The 9,327-nt window shown below is 39.1% G+C and overlaps 1 long non-coding RNA gene across 2 annotated transcripts; it reads left to right on the top strand.

Annotated features, from left to right (window-relative positions):
- The first annotated feature begins 121 nt into the window (after positions 1–121).
- LOC311095408 lies at positions 122–8,526 on the top strand. 2 transcript variants are annotated; one of them, XR_014608824.1, is made up of 5 exons: positions 122–225; positions 5,729–5,793; positions 5,900–5,971; positions 6,663–6,719; positions 7,559–8,524. It is a non-coding gene; the product is annotated as an uncharacterized lncRNA (long non-coding RNA). The 2 variants fall into 2 exon arrangements; XR_014608823.1 differs by having other exon boundaries at positions 151–225; positions 5,732–5,793; positions 7,559–8,526.
- The last annotated feature ends 801 nt before the right edge of the window (positions 8,527–9,327 follow it).

Raw genomic sequence — 9,327 nt, 5'->3', positions numbered from 1 at the left:
AATATTGACATGAATGTGAACATATGCATTTTTAGGGTGCAACCCTTCTCCCTCTCTCGCCCTCCTCATTACACTCGTGTGTTCGTGACTGGCCTGGTGTGTGTGCATGTGTCTGCGAAAATATGAATGAGGTGTGTGTGAGTGAGTGAGTGTGAAAGGGAGGGAGGGATGGAGCGACTGCATCGTGAGACGAGGAGGATTCACTCACTGACACACAGGAGGAGGGTAAGTCTCCCTATTCTAGCTCTCTCTCTCTTATAATCTCAACATTACAGTGAGTTGTTGTTCTGTGTTTTTACTGTATTTACTGGAAAGGTATTGAATAATGATCTCCTGAGAACATCAGTATGTGTGTTATACGGCTGTATTTGTATGCGTCTGTTGTTCCTGAAGGGCAAATTGAGTCGAACAGCATTTCTATTCAGTAACTGAACTCAAATGGACAAAATGTGTTTTGGTTCCTGACAATCAGAGCCCTGGTTCTGCTGTCATGATGTTAGACATCAAATGCATGCTCTTCATGTCTCATGAATGTATTTCACCTTCCACAGTGTCTATATGGAAGATGATAATGTCTATGTCTGTCCTCCCCACTGAATGTTTTGTTTTAAAGTCCCCCTGTAGTCAAAGATTTTATCCCTTAAAACTCATCTTTGATCACCAAAATTACATATTTACAGTTTTTTTATGTCTTGAAACAGCTTGAATGTAACTCGACACCCTTGCCTCATTTAGTATGTGCGGTTCTATGAATATGCAAATGAGCCCCGCCTCCACTCACTCACTCAGCTCAGAGATCCACTGGTTGACGATCACACGTTGATCTGATTGGTTACAAGGTAGTTTGTGACGTCAGAAACACCAGCGATTTCAAAGCGTGTTTTTGAGACTGTCTTTGGTTCACTGCAGTTTTAAGGAGGAAATACTCAGCAATGGAGTCGACTTATGAATTTACACATGGTTTGTCTTAAAGCATATTAAAAACACCACATAGACACATAAACAACATTAAAAGCTGGATTTTCACCACAGGGGGACTTTTGTAATTTTTGAGCAGCAAATGAAGGTGTTAAATATGCAGGTTTGACTCACTGGCTGCGAAAGAAATATCACAGCATGAGAATATGATTGACATCAGCTGCTGGAGATTTCTATTTTTCATTTATTGTAGTGGTATTAAATGTTTGATATTTAGATTCCAGGATGCTTGTAAGATGCTTTAAAGCTGCAATATGTAATTTTTTTCCGCCGCTAGGGGTCGCTAACCTCTTAAAATAACAAAGGCGTCGGTTGATGATGCATAAGCGGAATTATGGAACTTGTCGTCATGCCGATGGATCTAATAATGTTTATGGATGAGTGAATACACTGATGTGTTTAGCATGACTGTGGAATGAAGCGGCGCGAGTGCTAATGAGAGACAGATCTCAGCGCCACACGCGAGTCCCGCGGATATAAAGGAACGAGGACATTTCATTCTGCCGAACTAACTTACCCGCTAGTGCTGAATAACACTCACACAGGGCAGTTTATTAGACGAATGAAACTAGTGAGGGAACGCAGCGCTGTTTCACTTACTCTACACTATCACACTAAACTGCATTTGAGTGTGTTAAAGTTATAATGTTATTCTGTGTGTTAGTTTGTCTGTATGAGACTAGCAGTGAGCGAGATCAACATTAGCATAACATACTGATCATATTCTAACATTTCATCATGTTGAGCTGTATAACATTGATTAGTTTTATGTACATTAGCTCACCTCTACAAGTCAAGTCTAAGTTAGCCGCGGACGCTAGCTCTCGGCATCTCGAAAACGCCACGCTGATATTGATCCTCGTTTTAGTTCTCCTTTTGTCCCAAAGTCTGCTTGCCATGATCCATAATGTTTGAACGAAACAACAACAGCGTGAGCGCGCCGCTAGACGTAACGCAGTTGTCCACGTCTGTCACCATGGTTACTATGGGAATACTAGCGGAAACCAGGGATAATGCGGATATTACGTCATTGACCGGCGACACTGAACAGGGACGAGCCATTATTTAAAAAAAGGAATTTCTCTGAAATTAAAAATCTTTGGGAACTTTTGGAATATTGTAAGTACACAACTGCAGGAAATATATCACATATTTTATTACAAAAATCTTACATATTGTAGCTTTAAAAGATATCAAGTATTACCACATAAGAAAATAAGGGTTGTGTTTTGTGCTTTAACATTGACATCCAAATTGAATTGATTGAAAAGCACAAAGACATAAACCTGCATTGCTGTCTTTAAAGAGTTAACACTGAAAGTTTCTTGGTTGGTGTCCCTCTCAGCGTTATTAAATCCTCATTTGAATTACATAACAGGCTGATAAGTTTTACAATAGCCGACTTATTTGAAGCGTAGTGTGAGGTCACATCTCTCCCTCGTTTCACGTCTAAATCACTTCCTTGCTTTTCTGCCTCTTTCTCTCTTTCTGCACAGGTCAAGCGTCTCTGCTATTATTGCTCATACTTCAGGTTGGAGTCAGAGATTTTTCAAAACCCCACAATAAAACACCCGACAGACCACAGAGATTCTCATGCACTTTCTCATGCAATTCACCGTAGTACAGCACAATATACACATAATGTTATGACAACGCTGCTTGCTTTTACTTGACTTTTTTATTAACAGAAACTAGTTTTGGTTGTAGTATTGATTGATTTAACCAAAAATCACTGTGTAATTTTACAATTTTCAAGAACTGCATTCTTTAATTAAAATGGTTATTGAGGGAGGGAATATAAATGTTGTTATTTATATTATAATTTTATATATTTTAATATTGTTCTTTTACAGCAAAAAACAAAAGCAAATTTAAATGCATTGCTTATATAATATTACATAAATTATAATTACATATATTATCATAATTATATGAATTAAATATTATATTATAGGATAATATATGTAATTATAATGTATGTAATATTATATAAGCAATACATTTAAATGTGCTTTTTTTTTAGCATTTTAGAGTAGTATTACTATTTATTATTTATATATTTTATGTAATTTTATCATTATATAATTTATGTAATATATAAGAAATACATTTTGATTGTATTCTAGAATTTTAGTTTATTGTTATTCAGAGTTTATTTTATTTTTTTATTACGATTGTTTATTCGTATATTTTATGTAATTTAATAATTAAGTCGATTTAATATTATAAGTAACACGTTTTGATTTACATTTTGATTGTCTTCTAGAATTTTATTTTATTATTAAGAGTTTTGTATTCATTATTATGATGATGATTATTTTTTTCATATAGGCCTATATTATGTAATTTTATTACATTATGCGTCCTCTTCCTTCCCTCACTCCTTCACTCACTCAGCCTCTTAAAAAGCGTCTCACAGTTTTCTGTGTCCTAGAGAGCAAAAGGAACAAATAGCTGTGCACAGCTCAGAGAACAATGTTAGAATGGTGCGGATCACTCATTGGTTGTTCTTTCAGGTGTGTGTGTGTGTGTGTGTGTGTGTGTGTATAAGCGCTGCTCGGCCTCAGAAACGTCACCTTCAGTGCTGTTGACTCACTGGTGTGGATGAATTGATAGGAAGTGTGTTTTCCTCCTCTCGAGCCACAGAGCTCTTCACATCGCGAGCTGAACCTCTCACACTACGCCTCATTGCTTTCGCTTTAACTTCACACACACACACACACACACACACAGACAGACACACACACACACACACACACACACACACACACACACACACACACACACACACACACACACACACACACACACACTGTGGACGCGTGTTCATCTCTGGTCACTAGCTGGGGGTTTAATGAATGGTTGACTTGAAGATGACAGTTTTGTCAGTGTTAATTCATCCTCAAGACGTTCGGGCTACGCATTTTTGGTGTGAAATATATTATATTTGATACACACATTTCTAAGGCCTCACCCTATCTCTAAGGGATCGCCCAGCCACCCTGCGGAGAAAGCTCTTTTCGGCCGCCTGTATCCGGGATCTTTTCCTTTCGGTCCAGACCCACAGCTCATGACCATAGGTGAGAGTAGGAGCGTGATTGACCGGTAAATCTCCTTCTCCACCACGACAGACCGGTACATCGACCGCATTACTGCAGAAGATAGTGATGCACTGATGGACTCCCTTATGCTTGAACATGGTGTTCGTTATGGACAAGCTGTAACTAGCACAGAAGTCCAATAACTGAACACCGCTCGGGTTCAGATCAGGGGGGCCGTTCCTCCCAATCACGCCCCTCCAGGTGTCACTGTCGCTGAGCACGTGGGTGTTGAAGTCTCCCAGTAGAACGACGGAGTTCCCAGTCGGAGCACTTTCCAGCACCCCTCCCAGAGACTCAGAGAGGGCCGGGTACTCTGCACTGCCGTTCGGCCCATAGGCACACACGACAGTGAGAGACCTATCCCTGACCCGTAGGCGCAGGGAAACGACCCTCTCGTTCACCGGGGTGAACTCCAACACATGGCGGCTGAGCTGGGGGGCTATAAGCAAACCCACACCAGCCCGCCGCCTCTCACCATGGGCAACTCCAGAGTGGTGAAGAGTCCATCCTCTCTTGAGGAGTGTGGTTCTAGAGCCCAAGCCGTGCTTGGAGGTGATCCCGAGTATCTCTAGTCGGTTCCACCCAACCTCACGCACAATCTCAGGCTCCTTCCCTGCCAGCGAGGTGACTTCCACGTCCCTAAAGCTAGTTTCCGTGTCCAGGGATCGGGTTGTCGAGGCCCCCACCTTCGACTGCCGCCCGCTTCGGAGTGCGGCCCCACGTCGCTCCTTCGGGCTGACTCCGGCCGGCCCCATTGGTGGAGGCCCGGCCACCAGGCACTCGCATACGAGCCCCAACCCCGGTCCTGGCTCCAGGGTAAGGCCCCCGGCTGTGCCATGCTGGGCGACGTCATGGTCCTCGTCTTTGATATTTTAGTATAATTGTACAAACGCCAATCTTCCGCTCGTGCGTCACGTGTCTTTCTGCTGTGAAATTATCAAGTGAATGTAAGAATAACTTTGATATCTACAGTAATATTTTAAGATGAACACTTACTGGATGATGCAACTTAGGTAAAAAAAAAACCAAATTTTCAAATGTGAGTCTCAAAATTATGATCAGGCTTTTGAGGAAGGTTTATTTGTTCTCAATTATTGTATTGTATGTAAAACTACAGAGCTTTGATCATTTACATTACAAGTTATCAGAATTTCATCAAATATCAGCATCTGCACCAAATCGCATATTTTTGCTCAGTTTGTGTCTCTGAATAAAATTTAAGTTTATAATTTTGTTCAGTGTGTGTATATGTGTGTGTATGTGTGTGTATGTGTGTGTGTGTGTGTGTGTGTGTATGTGTATATATATGTGTGTGTATATATATATATATATGTGTGTGTGTGTCTGTATATATGTGTGTATATATATATATATGTGTGTATATATATATGTGTGTGTGTATATATGTGTGTATATGTATATGTATCTCATATGACACTGTATCTCTAAGGTTAAAAAAAACCTCCATTTGAAAAAATTTGATTTTTCCATTATTTCATAGAGTATGTCAGGCTTTACAGGTTTGTATTTTGGGCATTCATGGTGTCTTCTAGTAAGCTGAAGCGTGTGCTGTAGTGACCTCTAGTGTTAGTAACATTGAGCTGCATTTGTGTCTGTAATGAAGGTTTATTCTCTTCTCTTTCTGACAGCAGAGCAGATTGTTTTTGAGAAGAGCGTCTGCTTGTGTTTACACAGTTAAATCATGGATCAGAAGGTGAGTAAAGCCCGCTGAGCTGACAGAAAGTGACTTTTGCTGATGTGCTCATTTACTGTGCTGAATTTCTGTGTGTGTGTGTGTGTGTGTGTGTGTGTCTTTGCAGTCCACTTCACCCCCGAGACTCGCAGTGAAAAGCAGGTCAAAGTCTACAGAGGAAGTCCAGGAAGCTAAAAAGGTGGAGGAAAACCTCTTAACTTCAACAAATGAATGAATAATTGTTAGTTACATCATTGATATACAGTAAAAGCACATGAACTGTTGATATAGCAGCTACCTCAATAATTACACATCTGGTTTGATGGTTCAAACATTTGAAGGAAACACCACAGTGGTGCAAGAATGCATGTTAAAGTGCCCCTATTATGTATTTTAAAGGCTCCTAATGTTGTTTCAGAGTCTCTAACACAGGTTTACATGCATCCAAAGTAAAAAAAAACACTTTAATTTTCTCATAATATCCATGTCTGAAACGCTTCGATCAAGGATTCAGCGTCTGTAAGCCCCGCCTCTCTGAGAGCTGCTCTGCTCTGATTGGTCAGACGGCCTAGTCTGTTGTGATTGGCCAGAAACCAAACTCTCATTGTCATATCTAAATCTCAGCTCTTGATCACAGTGATACGAACAGTAACGATGGCATGGGTTTTACCGTATCAATCTCAGAAAACAGCGTCTTCTCGTTTTTTCATGAAAATGATCGATTCATTCTTTTAGGACACAATAACTCCATTTATTCGCACTTTGCAGACCTTTTACATTCACAAACAGCTCTATTACACACTGCATGAGAAAGGCAATATCCAAAAAGGCATAACGGGAGCACTTTAATGTATAGGACCACGCTGAATAACTGTCCTTTGATTTGTTAGGCCTTCCGCATCCCCCAGAAATCACTGCCTGGTGGATCAGAACTGGAAAAGGTGAAGGTGAGCATTAAACTTTGTGTGTTGATCATGACCAAATGTCCCTAAAATGATAGCAAACCATGATTAAAAACAGCTTCTTAAAGAGTGTTTGAGTTGGTAAGTTCAGTTCATTTTGGTAAATCTTGTTAAATATATGTAGGTAAATGTTCCTCTTTGTTTTTTTTTAGTATGAATGAAGGTTTTTTTTTTTTCAACCAGCCCTATAGCGAATGTAATTAGTATAATATAAGCATTTTTTTATATAGAAGAAATGATATACACTGAACAAAATTATAAACACAACACTTTTGTGTTTTGTGCACATATCAAGATGCTGATTAGACAGCATGATTATTGCACAGGTGTGCCTTAGGCTGGCCACAATAAAAGGCCACTCTAAAATGTGCAGTTTTACTGTATTGGAGGGGTCCCCCCCAATACCGTACCCCCCCAATACCGTACCCCCCCCCCCCCCAATACCGTACCCCCAATACCTCCCCCCCCCCAATACAGTAAAACTGCACATTTTAGAGTGGCCTTTTATTGTGGCCAGCCTAAGGCACACCTGAGCAATAATCATGCTGTCTAATCCGCATCTTGATATGCCACACCTGTGAGGTGGATGATTATCTCGGCAAAGGAGAAGTGCTCACTAACACAGATTTAGACAGATTTGTGAACAATTTGTGAGAGAAATAGGCCTTTTGTGTACACGGAAAAAGTCTTAGATCTTTGAGTTCAGCTCAAGAGAAATGGGGGCAAAAACAAAAGTGTTGCGTTTATAATTTTGTTCAGTGTAGAAACATCCATGAAATAAAACAACTGTGAATGTATTTATCCCTTGGTTCTGTGTGTTTCAGGAGGGACCAGAAGAAAATGTGACTCCAGCATCATCCACAGAAGAGCTGAAATGATGCTGCCACTAATCTGTTACACACACACACACACACACACACATACACTCTTAAACGTACAAATGCTTGGTTTTTATAAAAAAAGGTTGGTATGGCACGGTTAGAGCATTAACTCTTCCTTCAGTTGGATCAGTTTTCAGCCCGTCCGTCACAGCTTTTTATTGAAAGATGAACCAAAAATACTGATGTCTCGTCTTTTTACAGGGGCAATTATATATTTTTGTTTAAAGTTTAGTTTTAATGAATTAATTTTATTTCAATTCATTTTGAAGTCGAATTAAATGCCATGAATTAAACCGCTCGTATACTGTATCACTAGCATTATACTTTCATGTTTAATGAGTTTAGACATTTCAAGAACATGTTAAAAAAAAGCTTTTAAGCAAGTTAAGCACTGAGGTGAACTCAGAGTTTGTAACTGTATGGTTTTACCATGGTACCATGTCCAAAAAAAGAAAAACAGGTTGGAAACTCTGAACAGTAAGGTCTCATTTGTTAACTTAAGTTAATGCATTAACTAACATGAACCATGAGCAATACATGTTGACACTGTTTATTAATCTTTAATGTTAGTTAATAAAAATGTTCATGTTAGTTCACAGTGCTTTAACTAATGTTAACAGATACAACGTTTGACCCTAATAATGTTTTGGTAATTCTGAAGTATGTTATCAAATGAGATCTTCTTGTAAAGTGTTACCGGTACATTTTCTTTGTGTTTAATGTTGTGTATTTGATGCCGCTCCAGCTCTCTCATGTATTTCAGCCCCTATGTCCAATGGTGTCAAACGCTCGTTCTTTTACTTATTTATTGGCATCAGCTGAGATTACAGAGCTCACATACTGTATGACTCAGCTGAAGATGTTGTGTAAGTGCTTACAGTATTACTAATAAAGTATAAACTGCTCATCATGCTAAAGTTCAATGAGTGCTCTGTCAAACTTGTAAAGGTTTTGCATAAACAAGAAACATGAAAACAGTGTAGCCCGTTAATAGTAAACGCAATTTTTGACCACGGTAATATTAAACTACCATACCATTTTTTGGGAGTGAATTTAGATCTTGAATGCGGTTTTTAACTCCTGTAAATAACCAAACTCTGTAGTGAACGTGGCCTAAACAATGCAAAAATTCATCATGTATTGTAAACCCCTTATAAGTTGGCTTTACTAAAAATAATTTGAGGTAATCAGTTAACAATGTAGTCAAACTTTACATTTTGATTCTGTACTACACAAACATGTTAATTACTCTTTAATTAAAATATTGTTTAAATAACTCAAAATTCGATTGCATAAACTTTGTAAATATCTTGTGCTTGTCTTGCACACTTGTCTTGCATGTGCTAACTATCAAAGTTCACTTAACAGTTGCATTATGTATATAGTTAAACAACATTAGTCTTATTTTTTGCAGCCCATCCTCGACCTAATTAAACTAACACATCTCTCCCTATATTAATTAAGAAAAACACACAAAAATAACACTTAATTTCAACATTTATTCTCCTTTTATACTACAGGGCTGCTGAATGCTTGAATCTGATTGGTTGATGAGGTGTGCAGTTATTTTCAGGGAAACTCACGGAAAGTAGTTCCAGCAGGTTATGACCGCATTACAGTTCCATATCACTCCGCCAAACGATTTCAGTTTCTTCAAAGGTCCTTACAGCCGACAACAGCAGAAGAACCAAAACTCACAACCACACTGACCC

Source organism: Abramis brama (genome assembly GCF_963993115.1).
Source record: "Abramis brama genome assembly, chromosome: 13".
NCBI lineage: Eukaryota > Metazoa > Chordata > Actinopteri > Cypriniformes > Leuciscidae > Abramis > Abramis brama.
Note: the sequence above shows the minus strand (reverse complement) of the source record. Positions and strands in the feature narration are given on the sequence as shown.